The sequence below is a fragment of the Pinus tabuliformis genome, chromosome 1_1 (genome assembly GCF_031772625.1).
Source record: "Pinus tabuliformis cultivar Carrire ecotype Pingquan chromosome 1_1, CPIR1, whole genome shotgun sequence".
NCBI classification, from domain to species: Eukaryota; Viridiplantae; Streptophyta; class Pinopsida; order Pinales; family Pinaceae; genus Pinus; species Pinus tabuliformis.
The window spans coordinates 468,422,017-468,445,446 of NC_142297.1; positions in this window are offsets into that span (position 1 = coordinate 468,422,017).

Consider the following 23,430-nt stretch of genomic DNA (forward strand, 5'->3'; position numbering starts at 1 on the left):
ATCAACAATGATAGGTTGATTAGGGTCAGGGTTTGCCCTAGTGTGCCTTGGGTTTCTTTTGGAAGCCAGCTTCTAATTTCTTTTGAATTTGTACAAGAAGTTTATATATGCAAGGACTGGATGTGAATTTTGGAATGGCTATATATGTTCCAAAGCTGGGATGAAGATTCCCTAATTAGCTCTTCCCTAAAGTTGTCCCTGTATTACAGAAACAGTTCTAAGGCCTCTTGGCTAGCTTCAGGCTTGATGGTAGCTTTGGAAGATAGATAGTAATTGAAAAATCTTAAGAAATCCCCAGTGGAGTCGCCAATTATGTTAACACCCAGGTTGTTCCCTATGACTCCCAAGGGAATACGGCCGGGGTAACCACTAACCAATCTTTTGATCACCGTTTCTAGCCAAATTGTGATCAGAGAGGGCTCTCTCTTTATGATTTGTATCTGTTATGATAGTGTTTTAGGCTAGGTATTATGCACAGGTTTTGTTTATGTTTTGGTTGAAGATTTTCTTTCAGGTCTTGTGATATAATGTTCAAAGAGTCAAATATCATTGGGCAATGGAGTCTATGGCTGTAGGTGTCTAGAAACCTTGAGGTGAATTGGTGAAACTTACAGGGCCATTTGGATACTTCATATAACAAAATTTTTGATTTACAACACAAACATGTGAAAAAACCAGTGAAAGCAATTAAGAATTTTCACTAAAGTATTCAAGTATTTCCACCAAACTAGGTATGAGAAACGGATAGATGTCTCAGGAGCAAACTTGAATCCCTGGGAATGTCTATCACTGTAAAAGATATAGTTTTAAAGTGCAGCAATTAAGAATTACACTTCATTCACTGTATCTGAAGAAAACATGGATAATAGCTTAGATTGAGTTCAGGGTAATCAGTGATTAAATCCTGGAACTATTCTTCTACTTTGCTATTAAGTGTGAAACATTTAAACAATGAAAGAGAACAAAAGACTCGAAAACTTGTAACACAGAGATTTAAGAAAGACTTATTGTTTTATGAAACACTCTGGAATCCTGCAACATTCACCATTCATCACAATGCATCAAGGTGCGCCCAGCTTTGGAAATTCCATTCACCCTTTGTATTATTTCTCTGAGAATTTTACAGCAAGTGAGATCTCCAAAATGAAAATAACAACAACCCCCTAAGCTTCAGTGGGGGGCGAATATATACATACGATTTTACAAAAATATCTGAGTTCTAAGTTATCTCAGACTTAATGTTCTCACCAACTTTTGAGATATTATTACCAGAACTTTATTACAGCATTGAATACAAATTAAAGGCGTCTTGATATTCTGTCAGAAGATATTTTAGCCTTTGGGAGCTGCTAAGTCGGTTGGGATACTTTGATCAAATGCTGGAGAACCCGACTTTATGGCTCGTGCGCTGTATTTGGGTCTGCCACCTGTGATTGTGATTGATGCTGTGGTGAGTAAATAGCCTTGCTGAGTTGGCTCAGCATCTGTCTTTTCCTTGTGGAGTTATCCACCAAAATTCTGCCTGTGCATGACTGTTCATAAACTGGAGAAAATTAACGCTACAGGTTCTGGCCTGATAAGATTATCTGTGTCAAATTCCTCCATACTTCTTGTGTGGGAAATTGGTGATTTATGATTGCCCCCATAGTCTCATCTGCTTCTGTATACTTAAATAAATTTGGTGGTGTATCAAACAGGTGATCAATTTCATTCATGATAAAAAACAGGTTATCCACCCTATCATACAAATTATGCCCTGATGCTGGCCCTGTTTCTGCTGAGGTACTGGGCTGTTTTGCAATTTGTGCTGCAGCATGGGCATCAACCCTTTTGATGTAATTTTCCAGGGTAAGCAGTCTTCCTACACTGCTTAATATGCTGGGGAGGCCTCTGTTTTGTAATGCCAGGAATCTGTCCAGGAATTTGTTGATTTCGGTCTGCATGTCCTGTGTTCTCCTCTCCAGTGTTCCAACTAGGCTTCTTAGTGTCAAGACTCTTTTAACTACTGAGATTGTTTCAGTCCTGTTAGTAATTCCCATGGTGGCCAGCTGAGAGCTCGTCTTGTTATTTAAAATATTGATCATTCTGCTGGCAGCATCTGGCATGTGGCCAAGGCTTGTTCTTGCTCTGTGTATTTCCTTGTTTGCCTTTGTGATGAGTATTATTTGCTCGTCCATAGTCTCAATATACTGCCACTGATTGGTGATGGATCGACCAATGTTGCCCCAGAGGACTGCTTTTAATTCTGCTGTTACTTTTTCTAGTGCAAGCTCCTTTTCCAGTTCAGCTATTCTCTTTTTTAGAACTTTTATTTCTCTTTCCTTTGCTGCCTCATTCTGCTTGCTTTTGTCAAATCTTTCATTCACCTTAGTCAAAGACCTTTTGACTTCATCAAGCTCTTTCATTTGGGATTCAAGAACTCGGATCTCAGCTTGCAGCTTCTGCATATCCAGACTAGGAGTCTGCTCTGTTGTTGGCGTAGTTGTTGCTGTAGATGGTGTTGTAGTTCCTGTCTGCTGAGGAGGAAGAGTAGTTGTTGGAGGGGCTTCTTCAAGATTGATTACTTCTGGAGGGGGCTGGGAAGTTTGGTCCTCTTCTCTCTGTTTTAATGCTGTCTGTAATGCTGCCTTTGCAGCTTCTGATTGTCCTAGCTGGTCTTGAGTCCGAACCAGCTCCTTGTATAAGGATATCATCAAATCCGTAGCATCCTTTTCTAGCCTTTGCTGAGCAACTTCATCTGTTTGAGGATGGATGGTGGCTGGGAGCTTGATTTTCCTCCTTAAGGCAGCCATGTCTTGATCCCTTATCTTCAACAGTTCCTGGATACCTTTAACATCTTTAGGATCATGTCCTATTTCTATAATTACATCCTCCAAGGACTTGATTCTGTTGTCCTTGGCTTGTGATGATGCTCTCTCCAATTCCAGCTGAGAGGCTGTATTATCAAGGCTGCTCTTCAATTTGTAGTTTTCCAATGTTTCATCTGCCAAGGAGGCATACACCATTTCACCAGTTTGTTTATGAAGTTCGATTTTATCCATAGGGTGTATATCTTTGGCCAGAACCTCCATGTTGGTCCTTAGGTAATTCGAGGTAGATTGGGGGTGCAGAGTTGTGGGCATGAAGTGACTCATGATCATTTTGCCTTCACTTACATCAAAGGCAGACATGAGTCTTTGCTGATTGGTGGGAGCCAGGTTCAGCAAATGATTGTACAACTGTACTTTAATAGGATCACTCCTCCTTTTAATGTCGATAAACTGCTGTTTGATGCTTACCTGTCCTTCTTTGTGCTGGCTGGAGGAGCTGACCTCCCCTCCCATAGCTCTATCATGTTCATGCTGGAATGAACTGGCTGATACTTCTCGGCTGGGTGGGCCCATGCCCGATGCTTGTCTTATTGCCTCATCATCTTCTGGGAAGTCATTCAACCTTTGCCTTTTCTCTCCCTGATTGATGGATGAAGTCAGGGGAGTCTCTCTATCTCTTTTCCTGGTTAAGTCCTCCTTTTGTGGGGTTTGGAGGACCGATGTATCAAAGGTAGTTTCTGCCCTAGGAGGCACTATATTCTGAGCCTGTTGCTCAGTGGAACTAGGAGTGTTAATCACCCTTTCTTGCTGCAAGGGTTGTTGTTCCTTAAGTGGCACTTCTTCTTGCTGCTGCCCTTGTTCCTGCTGTTCCATCTCTTCTTGCTGTTGTAGCAATGTCTCCACTTGTTCTTCTGTCAATGGAGGTGGCTGTTCCACCTGCTTCCCTTTATCTTTGCTTGCTGTCTGCGGTGCCTTCTTGGCAGTTTGCTGCTGTGTTGTTGATGATGTAGTAGCTGCTCCAAGCTGTCTTCTGTATGAATGAGGAACCTGTCCACAATTTTCCAAGTCAGCTTGCTTTTGTATATTTCTAGCTTCTCTCTCTAGAAGCTCTTCAGCAGTTATTTCTTCTTCTAAGGTACCCTCTTCCCAGCTTAATGCATTGGCATACTGTTCAATCTCAGGTTGTCTCTTGTGTGCATAACCACCCAATTTGTATTTTATCCTCCTGAGGGAGACAAAATGATTGGGGTCATAGGGTATCCATTCAAAACTAGTTTGCAGTCTGAGGCCTTCCAGGATAGTGTTTGCCTCTTTCCATCCCTCCTCTTTTCTGTTATATAGGAAAGGACCCAGCTGGCTCCTCACCTTTAGCTGTGACTTCTTGTTCTTGCTCTGAAAATGCAGGTAGTCTGAGTTGCCAAACTGTCTGAAATATTCCAAGGCAAAAAGCCTCATGGGGACATACCTTGGCAATCTAAAAGGTGTCAACTCACAGCCATATATTCTGATGACTGTGTGGTTTTGGTAGAGGTACCAATTACCAATGCTGTAGGTTTTGTTTAGGTGAAGAACTCTCTTCATATCATCAGTTAGCCTTGGAGGAGGAACACCATGCAATACTGTCAAGGCTGGATAAATGAATAAGTCAATGAACTCATTGTATGTGTAAGGTGACACAGATGTATAGTGAAAGACAGAGGTCCAGAACACCACTGATCTTGGATTTCCTTGGGCATTGAGTTGCTTCAAAGGAAAAGAGAAGGTAGCTGGTTGATAAAACAAGAAGAGGTGGTATATGTATGAGGTATACCTGAATAGTCTTTCTCTCTTCAAGTTCATAAACTGGTCATGGATTTTATCTGCAATGTATGTAGCATAATCATAATGCACAGTTGGGGGCTTACCAGGAGAGAATAGAGACAGCATTGCTATTATGGTTTCATCCACATCTTCCATTCCCTTGAATCCTAGGGCATAGCTGATCAAATCCACTAACATCCTGCCCAATTCATTCAAGTACTGATATCCAATAGGAGGAGTTCTGACTGATTCAGAGCCTGGTTTTACAAACAACTGATTGATTTGAATGATTTGGTCAATTGACAGCTTGCTCCCTTTCTTTATCAAATTCTGCATATTGAGGGGGGTCAATTGCTTGGCAGTATGGAAGTGCAGCATCTCATTAATACTCTCTGGGGTGATCTGGAACAGGACTGAGCCTGTGGGGCTGATGACAGCTCTTTGGTTTGGGTCATAGCATTCCTGACAGCTGTATATCAACTCTGGCATAGGATTTACCTGGGGGAGGTTGTAGATTGGCAGGTTTGAGTCCCAAATCCCCAAGATGTCTGCTCCACTCAGGTGCTGGGCTTTCAACTCATTCAGCATCTGGATATTGTATTTGGAGCCCATAAGAAACCAGTCCAGCATTTGGTAATCCATATCTCCCAGGGCTTTCCACTCCAATTCCTGGTGAGGGGCATTGAGGGGCTTGATGTTGAGAGCAATGGGAGTCTCCATGATCTTCTTCAGAGTTCAACAATTGTAGGTGGATGGTTTTATGGAAGCAACACAGAATAGAAGTGATTTTCTGTAAAAACAGTTTGTATCTCAGATACCAGAGGAGGAATTTACACAACAGCAGTTGAAATACTGTTTGTTTCAGGAGCAGGGCTTCTCTATGGTCTCAGTATGTCCTCTTTTAGCGAGTGAATTGAGTTTAACAAGAAATTTGCCGGGAATACGCAGTGAATGTTGTTTTTGAGCGAAATTACAGGTATTAAGGCTCGGCTGATGTTTTTGGACTTCACAGTTGCAAATGTGGATGTGCAGAGGGAAATGGCCGGTGAAAATATAATGTTTAAGGTCTCCTTAGCCCCTGAGTAACTTTAATTTCAATAACAGGCGTATGGAGGGCAGCAAACGGTAAATACCTGTTAATTGACGAACAGAGGTCGCATAGGCGTGCACGGTTGGAGCTCTGGAGGTCGCCTTGGTTAACTGAGCAGGTTGGCGAAAATTTGGACGTAAACAGCCATGCAGAGCCGAAGTAGCGACAGGAGTAAAAAGTGAGAAAAACACGGTTTTTTGGGTTAATATGGACCTTTTTACCATTTTGGCGCTTTTTAGTGATGACGTCAGCATGACGTCATTAGCGGGTCAAGGTCAAGTGACGTCAGCTGACGTCATCGGGTGACGTGGCGGTAAGCAATTGGTCCATGGGGGCGATGAGGTGGCAGCCATGTCATCAGCGAGGTGGACCAATCAACGACAAAAGGATACGCAGAAATGACGTGGCGATATGACATAGGAGGGCAGCTGGCGGCTAGGACCGTAGCGGTTACGGTTAAGGCTTAGCCGCTACGGTCTCTCGGGGCGGTCTGGGTACGGCGCTGAAACTGTCAGGCCCGGCTCCGAGAGCCCTTATTGTTTGACGCGTGGCCTGCCCGTGACGTGATGCAACGTCACTTTCTCGGGCGGTAAAGGACCACCATGGGGGCCGCTCCGATATTGCTGTGGATCGTCGGATCCTCGGGACCTGATCCGACGGTGGGCGGAGCAACAACGTGCTCGGAGTATATGCGCGGGCGGAAAACTTTGGGTTGTGGGTTTTTTGATGGTTTTACAATGTTTTCCATTAAAACAAACTGCGTGCTAACCTTTTGGAAACGTGCTAGAGGCGGGCTTTTTAGACTTTGGGTAATTTTTGCAAAGGATTTAAGGGTAAAAGAGGGTTTATAAGGGTTTTTCCAATGCAAATGGTGGTTTGAGGAGCAAGTTGGCTGGTAACAAGGGGGAATGGGACGTGATAGGTTCACCAAGGTGACCAGAGGTCACTTTGGTTCCTTTTGAAGAACATATGGCTATAATGCCAAGGGGAGGAGTATTTATAGAATTTGGGGCTTTATACACCATAGTGTTAATATTATTAGGGGAAGGGTAAGATAGGGGAGCTATATAGTAGAATTAGAGGTTAATATGAATGAGGGAGCAAATGAAGGGGATCTCACTGAGTTTATCTGAAATTGATTTAGTTTTGAGAGTAGATCAAAATGAAAAGATCTTAGACAAGAAATGTGGCTTTTGTGTGAACAAGAACCACCATAAAACCATGGTCTTTCTCCATGAATCTCAGCTGAAAAGGGAATGTTAATAATGGAGTGAAGGGGGAAAGGGAGGTTAGTCATGCTCCTTGCTGTAATTTGATGGAATTAACCACTTTGTCCATTGATAGATTTTGCCTTGGCAATACATCTTTTGACATATGTGCAATGGTGAAAATGCCCTTTCTGCAACCACAACTACTTACCCAGCTATTTTCCTAGCATTTTTTGTTTCTCGATTGGAGGGTGCACTTGGACTTGCAAACCCTTACTTGCCTTTTCTTTTCTTTGGCTTTTTCTTTATTCTTTTCTATCTACTTCTACCCTTATCTCTTCCAAGGTCCCAGATTAGGCTGTTGGGATCCTTTTCTTCTCTACCTAAACTAGTTGTTTGCCAAGATTAAGCAGTTTGGACAGACTCCTTTCTCTATTCTACAACAGAAAATTTAAACATGGCATGATCCAGATTAGACTTTTGGACCATCCATCAAAATTTGAAATAAGGTCATCAATATTTGAAACACTTTACACACCTCTTGCTTTCTAGGAAATATGGGATCTTTGTGATATCAAAGCAGAGCATATTTGGACTTTCCTTGGCCAATCATGAAATATGAAACCTATTGGTATAGGTATCCAACAGGGAGATAATGACAAAAATCAACGACTAAATAATAAGGATGTCAACAGTGCACATAAGCAACAACAAGGTAACAACTCATCTCAACAGCAACAAATAACTAATCTTATTCAGCGCTGGAAGATTAGAAGACTTGACAAGTAGGCACCAAGTTAATGTTGGAAATACTGAGAGGGGGGTTAATCAATATTCCTTTTCAATTATTACTTTTACCAGTTAGATCACTTATAATTAGAACACAAAATGGACAATAAGAATAATACTTCTATTAATCTCAATAAATCGAGTACAATATTTGTGTAGGGCTCCAACCCTAGATGAAGACACCAATCTTCAATCTCCTAGGCTCCAACTTGTATTTTGCCCAGCACTGACTTGGACTTCCTAAGGCTCCAACCTTGTCACTTTGAGGCACCAACCTCTAGGGCTCCAACCCTATCTCTAGTACAGGCACCAACCTGGTCTCTTGAGGACTCCTATCCTCTAGGGCTCCAACCCTATCTTCCAAGGCACCAACCTTGTCTCTTTGAGGCTCTAACCTCTAGGGCTCCAACCCTATCTTCCAAGGCACCAACCTTGTCTCTTTGAGGCTCCAACCTCTTGGGCTCCAACCCTTAGCTTTACTTCGTCAAGATATGTTTGGTTATACTTCATGTCTCCCAATGTCTTCTTCAACAAGCCCTTGTCAATCTTCAGCTACGCCTTCACTTAGTCTCCACGTCACATTATCAATGACTACCTTGTTCTTCACATGAAGGTGTTACCACTACGCTTCATGTCACCCAAACAAAATTCTCAAAAATCACCTCATGATGGCTTCAATGCATCATGGTCTTCAATGATCTCCACATATCTTCAATATGTTGCTTAAGAAATTTCTCCAACTCTACCCTATTCTGCTCTCAAGAGAAGACTTCAACAAGCTCTATTTGTCCAATCCTAATAAATCAACACTTCGACCACAACAACTGTGACAACTTCGGCCACGACAGCTTCAACCATAGCAACTACAATAGCTTCAACCACGGAAACTACGACATCTTCGACCACAACAGCTACGATATCTTTGACCACAACAACTACGGCAGTCCACAACAACTACGACAGCTTCGACCATGGCAACTACGACAGCTTCGACCATGGCAACTACAATAGCTTCGACCACAGAAACTACAGCAGCTTCGACCACAGCAACTACAACAGCTTCAACCATGGCAATTATGACAGCTTCGACCACGGCAACTATGGCAACTTCGACCAAGATTTTCTGACCAAATAGAATTATCCTTTTTTTCGTCCTAAACAATAGTCTCCTTGTTCTCCTCAGCCTTTTGTCTTCTTCTATACTTCGTATCTCTGAATTCTTGGCTTCTTCATTATTATCAATGTCATCATAGGACATCCATGTAGCATGATGCATTAACAATGTCATAATATACTAGTGCATCATCATTAGGAGAACTCTAAAATAATCTTCTAGCCATCAAATGATCTCCAACCATGTTATCAAGACCTCATCAAGTTCCATCATCAATTGTGGTCATTCATCAAGAATATGACATCATCAAATGTAGTCCTCCATATAGCATCAAGGGCTTCTAAATACTTGGCACTTGGGACTTCTCAAGACTTCTTCATTAGTGACTTGACATATTAATTGATGACATTCTTATCAAACAAGAGTTACGACATCATCATATGGAATCAAGCATCTATTGTCTTCAACCTTATCATCTCATTCTAGGGTTTCATGATATTCATTAGGTATATCAAGAATATTTTCCATCTCAGCCAATGCCATATTGACATCAATGACAACATTGATTAACAGTTACCAGAAACCTTATTTCCTCAAAAGAAAAAATTATCAGATGTTAAGGAGACCATATTCACAAGCACCATCCTTGCCCGCTTATGAAAAATTATTCTATGGATATTGTTATTTGTACAAAACTTTTGGCCACAAGGTTGTGAATTGTAGAGCATATATCAAAAGGAATGAGAAAAGAAGTGAGAAAAGAAACCAAACCAACAATATATTTGCAAATACAAGAACAAACATAAGCAGGAACAACAATCCATTTGCCCCACTTTCTGATGTCATTGAATGCTACTATTGCCACAACTTTGGACATAAATCATATGAATGTCAACTCAAAAATTCCAGGCCATAGTCTTAGGGTAGTCATAGGACAAAGGAATCCATGTCGTTGAAAAGAAAAAAGGAAGAGAGGAAAACCAACAAATATGGCCTTGTTCTTTATGCTCAAAACTAGAATAGTCAGTGGTATGTACATAGTGGTTGCTCTAGGTATATGACTGGAGATAAGAGAAAGTTGTTGTCTCTAAATAAAAATAAATCAGGAAATGTCATTTTTCGTAGCTATGCACAAAGGGAAATAACGGGAAAAGTTACAATATGTTTGAATAAATGGTAGAGGCAAGGCACATGATGTATTATATGTAATGGACTGAAACATAATCTATTAAGTGTGAGTCATAAGACCCTATCTGCAATTCATGTCAAATGGGAAACAAGCTTGTGTTCCTTTCTAGACTAAAGATTAGTTATCAACCAACAAACCACTTCAACTAGTACACATGGACTTGTGTGGACCTTCTGGAACAAAAGCACCCTTCATGTTAGTGATTGATGATTTTTCCATACTAACATGAGTAAACTTCTTGGGAGATAAATCAAATGCATTTGAGAAATTCAAAGTCTTCAAAGTGATGGCAGAAAATCAAACAGGTTGTAAGATAAAATGCATGCGTTCAGAAATAGGAGGAGAGTTTACATCAAATGAATTTGAAGAATTTTGTGATGAACATGGAATAAAGAGAAAGTACACCATTGTAGACACTCCCTAGCATAATCGAGTAGCTTAAAGATAGAATATATCAGTGCAACAAATGGCTAGGGATATGATGCAAGAAAGAAACATACCACAAACCTATTGGTAGAAGCCATTCACACAACAATCCACATACTAAATAAATCACACCTCATGTCTAACTGTGACCAAAAACCCCATGAATTATGGCATGGAAAACCAACATCAATCAAATACTTTAAAGTGTTCAGTGGTAAATTTTATATTAAAAACAATGATGAGAAATTGGGTAAATTTGATGTTAGGGTAGATGAAGGAATCTTCTTAGGGTATTTAATTGTTAGTGATTGATGATTTTTCCATACTAACATGAGTAGACTTCAGATAAATTAGATGCATTTGAGAAGGAGTCAAAGTCTTCAAAATGATGGCAGAAAATCAAACAGGTTGTAAGATAAAAGTGCATACGTTCAGACCGAGGAGGAGAGTTTACGTCAAATAAATTTGAAGAATTTTGTGATGAACATGGAATAAATAGAAAGTACACCATTGTAGATATTAGTGCAACAAATGCTTAGGGATATGATGCAAAAAAGAAACATACCACAGACCTATTGGGAAGAATCCATTCACACAAAAATCCACATACTAAATAAAGCACATCTCGGGACTAAGTGTGATAAAACACCCAATGAATTATGGCATGGAAAACCAACATCAATCAAACACTTTAAAGTGTTCATTGGTAAATTTTATATTAAAAACAATGATGATAAATTGGGAAAATTTGATGTTAGGATAGATGAACGAATCTTCTTAGGGTATTCAATAAAAACAAAGGGTACAGATGCTACAACAAAAGAATGCATAGGATAGTTGACTTTATAGATGTGAAATTTGATGATTAATTGTCTCCCAAAAGTAAGCAAACAAGATTTATCAATCCCTCTGATCAGCCAATCAATGAAGAAGAGGAAGAACAATTTGAAGGTGTTGAGGAAACAGAGACCTATTAAAAAGCACCATCAAGGTATATACAAAAGAACCATCCTAAAAAAAAAATCCTTGGTAACAAGAATGCAGGGGTACAAACAAGAAGAAAACTTGTTGACACATCAGATCAAGTTGAGATTGCCTTGTTTTCCATGATTGAACCAGAGAATTTTTCTAAAGAAAGCAAATATGAACACTAGATAGATGCCATGAATGAGGAACTAGACCAAATAGAAAAGAATGAGACTTGGGATTTGACACAAAGACAATCAAGTAAAAACATCATAGGTGTTCTCACCCACTGCTTTTACGGTCACTAGATGCTTCAAGAGCCAAATAGCAATGATGTTGCATGCCAAATTCAAAGCCACGGAAGCTATCATAGCTTGAAGGTACCCTCTCCTTTACGTATTGCCTGGAATAAGCTTTCTGGTGGTATATAAAAGTCCAAAAAAGAGTTCCTGGATCAAAAGTTAGACCCTATTGAAGAATTCCTTTGAAAAACTCAAAAAACAAGGAAAATGGCTAAGTATGGAGAAAAATCACAATCGGGACCCAGGAGGTTCATCACATATCACATATGGCGTTCAGACAGGTATGGAGCACTGACGAAGTGTGAAATAGCAATCTGCCGATCACCGATATCGAATATTGGCAATCGACTATCGACAGGGTCCCAGGGCACAGGTTTAAGGATTATTCGTGGTTCACAAGCTTTTACGGGGGTCGATCTACGATATAACGGTGTATCATCAGAGGAAGGCTAAAACACTTTAACGAAGGAAATGCCTGCAAAATCAAGGTGGATCACCCCCTTCTCACTCATCCACACAGTAGTACAGCGATATTAGTGTTCGCCAATCCGCAGATTGGCGGTGTTCTGAACTTCGAAGACCGTGCGGGGGCCAATTTGCAATAAAGTGTTGTATCACCAGGGAAGATCAAAATTCATGAAAAAAGGAATGGCTTGCAAAATAGTGTCAGGCAGGCCTTTTTCTCTCTCCTCCAGGGGGCCATGTGACGGCATGTGATTGTTCTTTAGATTTGACAGGGAAACTGACATCAGCAGTGACGTGGCAGTACGGTTGATGATGTGGCAGAGGACACATGTCACCCGGTTTCAATTTTTCCGAGGGTGACATGGGACCACTTCTGGGTGCCACTTGTCACCACTCACAGGGTGACACGTGGCAACAATGACGTCACCTCGCAGATCGGCAATTGTAGCAGTTGAGGGAAAAAGCTAAAGACAATATAGCTAGTGACTACAATATGCGGGAACCCCACGGACACAATAAAGTATTACGTCATGGTCTATAAGGATCTCACATCCAGACTATCGGCCCACACAATGGAGAAAGAAAAAGCTTAAGACATTGGCACAGTGCGATTGCGATGTGCGGGACTCCTCTATCGATGCGATAAATTATTACAACAAGGTCTATAAAGATCTTGCGTTCGGACTATCGGCCTACTCCAAAGAAAAAGGCAAAGAGTCCCCCCCCTCTGCAGTTGCAATCATGATATCTTTTGGTGGGCCTAATCCCGCATATCGGTGATCGCAGTTGTCTAGGGGGAAAGATTAATGAAAACTGCATTCAACGCCGATATGTGGGAGAAATCGATAACAAAGGAAAAGGCCTCCAGACACGGATCCAAAGGCCTTAGTGCCTAAGGGCTCAGCCCCTAGTCCCAATGCTTGATCATATGAGGAAAGTCACATGAAGGGCTACAACAAGGGGGGCTAAAGGGGAAATTCAAAAAATGCTTTTTTTCACCTGTTTCAGAGAAAGAAAAAAAAACCACGCCTACGTGACTGTGCCGTTTCCATGGAATGCATATCACCTACCACATTAATGCACTGAAAGCGCAGTACATAGTTTTAATGGGAAGATGAGCCGAAAGCTAAGGACTTTAATGGAGCATGGTGAAGCAATAGAGAGGTACCCAGGACTCAGGAAGGTTAATGGCTCAATATGGAGCCTCGTCCCTCTACACAACATAGGACTGCAATAGAAAGCACTTACAGGTGACCCAACCCCCCATTTCACAGAACAAGGCACCCTCGCAGTAAAAGCAGAAGTGATGGAAGCTGGTCGAGCATCACAAGGGGCCATACTACGAATAAATTACAACCTAAGGCCGATGCGATCATAGGATGGGCACAGAGACTTTAATTTATTGTTCTGTCTGGTTATTTAATTAGTTTTGTCCTATAGCATGCCTTCCTTCCAATGAGGCATTCATTTTTGTAATATCTTTTTGGGACACAGAGCCATTCAGGACTAATATAGCTAGTCGACCCGACAGTAGAGTCTAGAGATATATATTTTTGTTGTAATATAGCTTCTTCCCTCCTCTCTAGATAAACAGGGGAAAGTAAGACTTAGTTCAGGTTCATAAATTCTAGAGAAAACAGCGCATGTTATAATTTTATAATGTATTTCCTTTGTAGTACAGATCTTTTTAGAATATCAAGGAAACAATATTGGTTCCCTCTTCAAAGGATTACAGCATGTGTTCCCATTTGTCTAACTCATTTTATGTTCATGCTTCTTCACCAAATTCATGTAATTTTTGTTGCTAGATGTGTCTCAAGCTCCCTCACAAATTCATTAGTATCTATATGTTAATGCAAATGCCTATAGTTGTTTCACAGATTCATTTGTTTCAACATTGTTTATCTATATGCCTGTGAGGACTATTGAGATTAGATCTTTAAATCTGTAGCATATGAATCATAGCTTTCAGTTCTCCCTTCATTCATTATTTCTGCTTGTAACCCAAATAAGCATAGAAATCCTTACTTCCCCAAGCTTTGTGTATTGAATATAAAAGTCTTGAAGCCTTATGCTCTATGTGATGGGTTACTCTTCTATCTTATCCTATCTCACCCACTCTGCAAAAGATTATTAAGTTGTAAGACCTTGAAGCTCTTGGCCTCCACTATTTTTATGCTTATTTCTGAGATCTGAACTAGTGAAGAAGTATCAGAAATCTATGTTTCATTTCTTTGGATTAATGAACCAACCTATTTCCTATGTACATATGTATCTATAGATTATAAGTGTTGTCTCTAGTTTCTCGTAAATCATTTGAGACACACCATTATAGATGTGCCTGGGCACTTGCCTTGAAGCAATCCAACGCTGTTTCCGGGAGATACAACGTCTTTTGGTGTCGTTGTTGGGGAGCTTATTGAAGGATTCTTTCCCCTGGGATATGACAAGCTGAAACACTCTTTGAATAGGTGATCAAAGTTTGTTATTATTGCATACATATCACCTTGGTGACTCCACACCCATCTCATTATCATTCATAACCCTGGCTTTTAAAAGGCCTCATACTCACTCAAATACATCCCAGTAGAAAGCCCCATTTGTATCTGACCTTGAAAAAATGATTTTTAAGAAAGTTTGGAAAGAGAAAACTCCCCCAGACTATGCTACCATCTCATCAGCCTTCGAAGTTCCCTCTTCCAGTTCTCAGCCTGCTGCTGCTCAGTATTCAAGACTTACTCCTAAGGCCCTGACATACCCTCCTTCCCCTACAACCCCTATGGTCTTAACCCCAGTCCCTCAAGCAAATTTGAACCTCCCTCCACTAGTCGAGATGGCTCTCCCAAGTTTTTTGCTCAATAAATATGCACCTCTTAACCTTCCTCAACCTCTGAGTGCAATGCCCCAACAATACCTAAAGTATCTACCTAGGTTCAATGGGGAGGATGATAACATAGCACAAAGTCACATTGAAACCTTTAGTGCTTTTGCCGAGAACATAAATGTGGAACAGTTGGATGTGGTTATGAGACTGTTTGTACAATCCCTCGATGGAGAGGCTAAAAAAGAGGAACCATGAGTACCTCCTCACTGAGTTCAATGCAATAAGGAAAAAGTCGAAGGAGGATACTACAGAATTTATCAAAAGATTCAATAAGCAGTTCAATAGCCTGCCAGCCAACATAAAGCCTCCCCCAGCTGTAGCTCGTGTGGTTTTCTTGGGAGCCTTTGAATCTGATGTTGGTTTTACCCTGAGAGAAAGGAAATCTACCACTCTAGACCAACTTCAGATCGATGCTCTCAAAGTGGAAGCAAATCTAGCCTCGATAGGGAAGTCGAGGGCAAAGCAAGAACCTGTTGAACCCAAAAGAGGAAAAGAAGAGGCATCCTCCTCTGGTCAAGTTGGGGAATCATCAAACCCAAAGTGGGAAGATCTAGACAAACTCATCAAGAGTTTATCACAAAAGGTTGGGAAGCTCAAAATCGAGAACAAGAACCTCTCCAGGCAGAATGATCATGTCAACAATCGGGGCTATAACTAGCAATATAGAAGGCCTCCACTGCAACTACTTCCAAGAGAAAGAAAGGAGTAGTTGGATCAGATTCCTCATCCCTTATACTTGGAAGATAGTCTTGATGAACAATCATTTGATACTCAGGAGATGCAGGGCAATATATATGTTGGTTTTGCTAAAGAGGAACATGAGAATATGGCTCACAAGGAGGCCAATCATCATAGAGAAGTAGCAGCAGAGGAAGAAGATATGGATTATTATTGCAGACAGTTTGCAGAGTTCATGCAAACACAACCACAACGTAAGTATAATCTAAGATCTTCGAAAAAGATAATGAGAGAACCATAATAGCAAGGGGAAGTTTCTCCCTAAGTGGTTCCTCCAACCCCAAACAAATGGAAGGGTAATCTATATCCTGACCCACCCATGATAAGAGTCTCTGCGAATAAAGAGAGAAATGGTCCTAAGGGACATACAGAGAAAGAGGCACCTACTCCGCTGACAATTGCCAGCAGGAAGGGAGAAGGAACAGAGCATGGAGATGTAGAAAAGGCCCAACATATGTTCAATCTACAGAAGGAGTTAGAAAAGGTAAAAATTCCTATTCCTCCGACTGAGATTTTAAAGCAGCCTCATTACAAAGCTTAAGTCTCCAAATTCATGCACCCAACTAGCTCAGCTCCATCCCATGATAGTTTGAACCTCCAAGAGGAGAGGCCAGTGGTTGTTTTTGGGCCCCATGTGAAAGAGTTGGATCCCTCCACTGCACCATTTTATGTGACCTTGGTGATCCACAACCTTTTACTACATAACTGCATGCTGGATTCAGGAGCTTCACACAACCTCATGCCATTATCAGTAATGGAACAGCTGGGTTTGGAGATCACCAGACCATACAAATACTTGTACTCTTTTGACTCCAAGAGAGTCAAGTACTTAGGGATGATAAAGGATGTGGTGGTAAACTTGGCTCATATCCCAATGAAGAGTGTGGTCATGGATATAGTGGTGGCAAACATACCTCTTCGCATTGAAATGAATATCTAGATCTTGGGGTTCCAAAGTAGGTGGCTCTATCAAGCTAGATCTTACTTATGCCACCATTCCCACTTTTGGAGGTAAAAAAATAAGTTTTTACAAAGAATCTTGGTTTGTGAAAACCATGACCCCAGCTAAAGGCTCAAATAACTCACCAGCACATGGAAAAGACAGTGACATCTCCTGCTTATTCTTAGAAGAGGATGAGAACCTCTTAGAAGAAGCATCAGTACACTTGACAAGGCAATTGAATTACCAACATTTAAATGAAAACGAAGTATGGAAGTTATATTTCGATGGAGAAAACTCAAAATATGGGAACGGAGCTAGAATATTATTGGTATCTCCAGAAGGTAGCATGATACCCCTCTCTTTCAAGCTCTAATTTGAGGTGACCAACAATTTAGTGGAGTACAAAGCATTGCTCCTGGGGTTACAAACGGCGAGAAATATGAACATTGAATGCCTAACAGTCTATGGAGATTCTAAGCTAGTCGTGAAGCGGATCTAAGACCACTGCCAAGCCAAACACCCCAGGTTGAGGACGTAACGAAATGAAGTGGGACTTAATCGACAATTTCCTCCTAGACTTTAACATCCGGTTTCTTCCCAGGGAAGAAAAAAGATGGTTTACTCTCTCACGATAGTTGCAAGCACTTTCAGGCCCCCCACAGAATCCACTCCTCGGATATGAAATAGAAGTCGGACACATGCCTTCAATACCTGATAATGTCAAACATTGGCAAGTATTTGAAGATGTCGAGCAAGTAAAAATATTCATAGAAGTTTTTGGGGAGTTTTCCCACTCCACCATCAATTAGGAAGAGGAAGAAGCTAAACAAGAAGCCACTTCGTGGAAAGACACAGTGGCTAGGCAAAAAAATTTGCAACTAAAAGGGAACAACATCCCTCGTGGACTTGTTCCACTTGAAATACTTTTCAATAAAGATGACATAGCGTCTAAACCAATGACCCTAGAGAAGGATGAGCAAGTCGAAGACTGCAACATCAGATCAGAGGAAGAACCCAAGATGATCAGGTTGTCCAAAAGAATCCCCTTACAATACAGACAGAGGTATTTAGATCTATTCATAACTTATAAATATGTATTTTCTTGGTCTTATCATGATTTGAAATTATTTGATACAAATATTATTCAGCACAAGATTCCTTTGAAGAGTGGGATAAAGCTCTGTAAAAAAAAAAATCAGACAAATAAACCCAATCTTACTCCCCTCCATTGAAAAGGAGGTAAGGAAGCTGCTGCAGGCCAAGATCATAGTCCCTCAAAGATACTCTGAGTGGGTGGCTAATTTGGTCCCTGTCAAGAAGAAGAATGGAGAAATAAGGTTGTGCCTGGACTTCTGAAATTTAAACAAGCGTCCCTAAAAGACAACTACCCTCTACCCAAGATGGATAATATATCGTAGAAGGTAGTGGGTGCAGCCAGGATGTCCATGATGAATGGATTCTCAGGATACAACCAAGTGGCGGCCCACCCTGAGGAACAAGAAAAAACTTCTTTCACCACCCCGTGGGGGACTTTCATGTACGCCCGCATGCCATTTGGGTTGATAAATGCAGGAGACACATTCTAGAGAGCTATGGACATATATTTCATGGGCGAGTAAGATAAATTTGTGGTCATTTACTTAGACAACATCACAGTCTTTTCTAAGACTGATGAAGAGCATATCCTCTATTTAAAGCTCGTTTTCGAGAAGTACAGAAGGAATGGCCTCTCTCTGAATCCGAAGAAGTCTCAATTTTACCTGAGTAAGGGGAAGCTTCTTGGGCACATAGTAGCACAGGAAGGAGTAAATATTGATCTTGAACGAGTCAAAGCCATCAACCTCATTCCCTTGCCCAGAAACAAGAAAGAAATCCAAATCTTTTTGGGGAGGATAAATTTCTTAAGGTGATGTGTGCCCAACTACGCTGAGATAGTTAAAGTTATCACAGGTATGCTCAAGAAGGAGAATGAAGTTAAGTGGAGCTTCACCCCTCATGATTCTTTCAGTGGGATAAAAAAATCTTTGGTTGAGGCCCATTGATAGTCAACCCCAATTATTCAAGGCCCTTCTACATCTTTTCTTTCGCTTCTCCACATACCATTGTTGTTGTACAGTTACAGAAAAATAAAGATGGTTACAAGCAACCCATTTCCTTTTTCAGCCAAGTCCTAAGGGACGTTGAGCTGAAGTATGACATATTGGAGAAACAGGCTTATGTATTGGTCAAGGCGTTGAAGTCATTTCGTATGTATGTACTACAATCTGAAATCACAACATTTTTCCCAACGACTACAGTCAAAGACATTATGGTGCAGGGAGATAGCAAAGGAAAGAGGGCCAGATTGATAGCCAAAATACAGGAATATGAGCTGGAAATCAAGCCTACCTAGCTCATCAAAGGCCAAGGGTTGGCCAAATTTTTTTCGAATCCAATTGCCAAGCTCTAGAAATAAGCTTGATCACATAGGAGGGCAGCCCAAGGGATGAACAAAGCAGAATCAAAACGGTTGAGCAGAAGATCTATTCCAAATATGAGGGATTGCCTAGATATAAGACAATTGTTCATTACCTCTTATTCCTAAGATGCCCGTTGGGACAGGATAGATCTAAATACCAGAGTCTGAGATTCCAGGAATAGAAATACATTATATCTATTGGACTGCTTTACTAGAAGGAGCCAGTGGGGGTATTACTGTTGTGTTTGGTTGAGGGAGAAACTCATGAAGTGATTGAATATTTCCATGGGGGAGTCTGTGGAGGACACTACAGTTGGAAGGAAAACGCACACTATATCCTCAAGGCAGTATTTTACTGGCCCACGCTATTTGGAGATGTGTATTCTCAGGTCAGGTCATGCCAAAAATGACAACTATTTACTGAAAGATAGAAGTTCGCTCCTCTCCCTATGATTCCTGTGCATGTAGAGGAGCCTTTTAGATAGTGGGTATTGGACTTCATTGGAGAAATAAACCCACCTTCTAGCGGCCAACACAAATGGATTTTAATAGCCACTGACTATTTCACCAAGTGGGTAGAGGCTATCCCAGCTAGGAATGCTACTGATTCAATGGTGATAAAATTCATGGAGGAGAACATATTGTCCTGTTTCAGGTGTCCTTTTAAAATCATCACTGATAATGCACAAGTTTTCAAATCTACCAAGTTCACCAACTTTTGCCACAAATTCAACATCATTATTGGACACTCCACTACATACTACCCTCAAGGGAACGACTTGGCTGAGTCTTCTAATAAAACTGTGGTGAGAGTTCTAAAGAAGACCATCTCTGAAAATCAAAGGAACTGGGACTCCCAACTAAAGTTTGATTTGTGGGCTAACCATGTCACACCCAAAATATCCACTGGGAAATCACCCTTTGAGCTAGTATATGGCAAGGTTGTTGTCTTCCCTATCCAATTAGCAATGCCAGTAGCTAAGTTGCTACAAGAAGCCGAGGAAGAACCAAGCACCTTGTCCAGAAGAATAAATTAGCTGGTGGAGCTTCACCAGAACAGAGAGAAGGTCAGGACCAAACTATAAAACTATCAAAAAAAGATGAAATCTCTATTTGACAAGAATGCTAAGGACAAACCTCTTCCACAAGGAGATTTAGTTCTCAAATGGGATGTCAGGCGAGAGGACAAAGGCAAGAATGGGAAATTTGATCTACTATGGTTGGGCCCCTTTAAGATTGCAGAAGAGAGGGGAAACAACACTTACATGCTTGAAAAATTTGATGGTGAACTAATGGAACTACCTGTAAATGGTTAGTTCCTAAAATTTTATTTTCAAAATTAGAGATATCTGTCTCTTTCTCATTGTAAATATCTGGTGTGTGTTGAAATTGTTATTTGAGTTTTTCAGTTTATTATCAAAAAGTCCTTTTTCACATAATTATATTTTGTTTAAGAATAAATATGTGCCCAATGGAAGGAAAGACTATTGGTCTGTAGGTTCTCAACACCTTGCCAGCAAGGCATTGTCCCCATTAGGAGCCAATGTTGTCACCCACTGCTTTTTCAGTCACTAGATGCTTCAAGAGCCAAATAGCAGTGATGTTTGATGCCAAATTCTGAGCCACAGAAGCTATCAGAGCTTGAGGGTACCCTCTCCATTGCGTAGTGCTTGGAATAATCTTTCTGGTGGTATATAAAAGTCCAAAAAAGGGTTCTTGGATCAAAAGTTAGACCCTATTGAAGAATTCCTTTGAAAAACTCAAAAAACAAGGAAAATGGCTAAGTATGGAGAAAAATCGTAATCGAGACCCGGGAGGCTCATCGCATATTGCATATCGGCATTCAGACATGTATGGAACTCTGATGGAGCATGAAATAGCAATCCTCCAATCGCCGATATCGCATATCAACGATCGACAATCGGATGGGTCCCAGGGCATAGGCTTAAGGATTATCCATGGTTCACAAGTTTTTTGCAGGGGCCGATCTATGATATAACAGTGTATCGTCGAGGGAGGGCTAAAACACTTTAACGAAGGAAATGCCTGCAAAATCAAGGAGTATCGCCCCACTTCTCTCTCCTCCACACTATAGTACGGTGGTATCGGTGTTTGGCGATCATAGGGTTGGCTGTGTTCTAAACTCCAAAGACCGTGCGGGGGCCGATTTGCGATAAAGTGGTGTATCATCGGGGAAGGCAAAAATTCATTAACAAAGGAATGGCTTGCAAAACAGGGTCAGACGTGTCTTTTTCTCTCTCCTCCAGGGAAACACGTGGTGGCATGCAATTGGTCTTTAGAGATGACAGGGCAGCTGATGTCAGCAGTGACGTGACAGTATGGTTGATGACGTGGTAGAGGACACGTGTCACCTAGTTTTAATGTTTTCGAGGGTGACATGGGACCATTTTTGGGTGCCACTTATCACCACTCACAGGGTGACATGTGGCAACAATGACATCACCCCGCAGATCAGTGATCGCAGCAGTTGAGGGGAAAAGCTAAAGACGATGGAGCCAACGACTGCGATATGCGGGAACCCCCCTGACGCGATAAAATATTACGTCATGGTCTATAAGGATCTTGTGTTCGGACTATCGGCCCACGCTATGGAGAAAGAAAAAGCTTAAGACATTAGTACAGTGTGATTGCGATGTGCAGGACTCCTCTCTGGATGTGATAAATTATTATGGTAAGGTCTATAAAGATCTTGCATCCGGACTATCGGCCTACTCCAAAGAAAAAGGCAAAGAGTCCCCCCCTCTCCCATAGTTGTGATCGCGATATCTTTTGGTGGGCCCAATCTCGTGTATCGGCGATCGCAGTTGTTCAAAGGGAAAGATTAACAAAAAGTGCATTCACCGCCAATATGTGGGAGAAATCAATAACAAAGGAAAAGGCCTCCAGAGACGAGTCCAAAGGCCTTAGTGTCTAAGGGCTTAGCCCCTGGTCCCACCTCTCGGTCATATGAGGAAAGTCACACGAAGGGCTACGATAAGGGGGGATAAAGGGGAAATTTAAAAAATGTATGTTTTCACTTGTTTCAGACAACAACAAAAAAATCCCATGCCTCTATGGCTATGTCGTTTCCATGGAATGCATCTCACCTACCACATCAATGCATTGAAAGCGTAGTATAGAGTTTTAATGGGCAGATAAGTTAGAAACTAAGGACTTTAATGGAGTGTGGCGAAGCAATAAAGAGGTACCCAGGACTCAGAAGGTTAATGGCTCAGTATGGAGCCTCGTCCCTCTACACAGAACATGACTGCAATAGCAAGCACTTACAGGTGACCCAACCCCCCATTTCACAGAACAAGGTACCCTTACAGTAAAAGCAGAAGTGATGGGAGTTGGTCGAGCACCAAAAGGGGCCATACTATGAATAAATTATAGCCTAAGGCTGATGCAATCATAGGATGGGCACAAAGACTTTCATTTACTGTTATGCTTGGTTATTTGCTTAGTTTTGTCTTGTAACATGCCTTCCTTCCAATCAGGCATTCATTTCTGTAATATCTTTTTGGGCCACAGAGCCATTCAGGATTGATACAACTAGTCGACCTAAAAATTGAGTCTAGAGATAGATATTTTTGCTGTAATGTAGCTTCTTGCTGCCCTCTCCAGATAAATATGGGAAAGAAAGACTTAGTTCAGGTTCAGAAATTCTAGAGAAAACACTGCATGTTATAATTTCATCTTGTATTTCCTTTGCAATACAGATCTTTTCAGAATGTCAAGGAAATAATGGTGATTCCCTCTTCAAAGGATTACAGTATGTGTTCCCCTTTGTCTAACTCATTTTATGTTCATGCTTCTTCCTCGAATTCATGTAATTATTGTTGCTAGATGTGTCTCAAGATCCCTCACATATTCATTAGTATCTATATGTTAATGCAAATGCTTGTAGCTGTTTCACATATTCATTTGTTTGAACATTGTTTATGTATATTCTTGTGAGGACTATTGAGATTATATCTTTAAATCTGCAACACATGAATCATAACTTTCAGTTCTCCCTTCATTCATTATTTCTGCTTGTAACCCAAATAAGCATAGAAATCCTTACTTCCCCAAGCTCCGTGTGTTGAATATAGAAGTCTTGAAGCCTTATGCTCTAAGTGATGGGTTACTCTTCTCTCATATCCTCTCTCACCTGCTCTGCAAAATATTATTAAGTTGTAAGACCTTGAAGCTCTTGGCCTCTATTATTTTTATGCTTATTTCTGAGATTTGAACTAGTGAAGA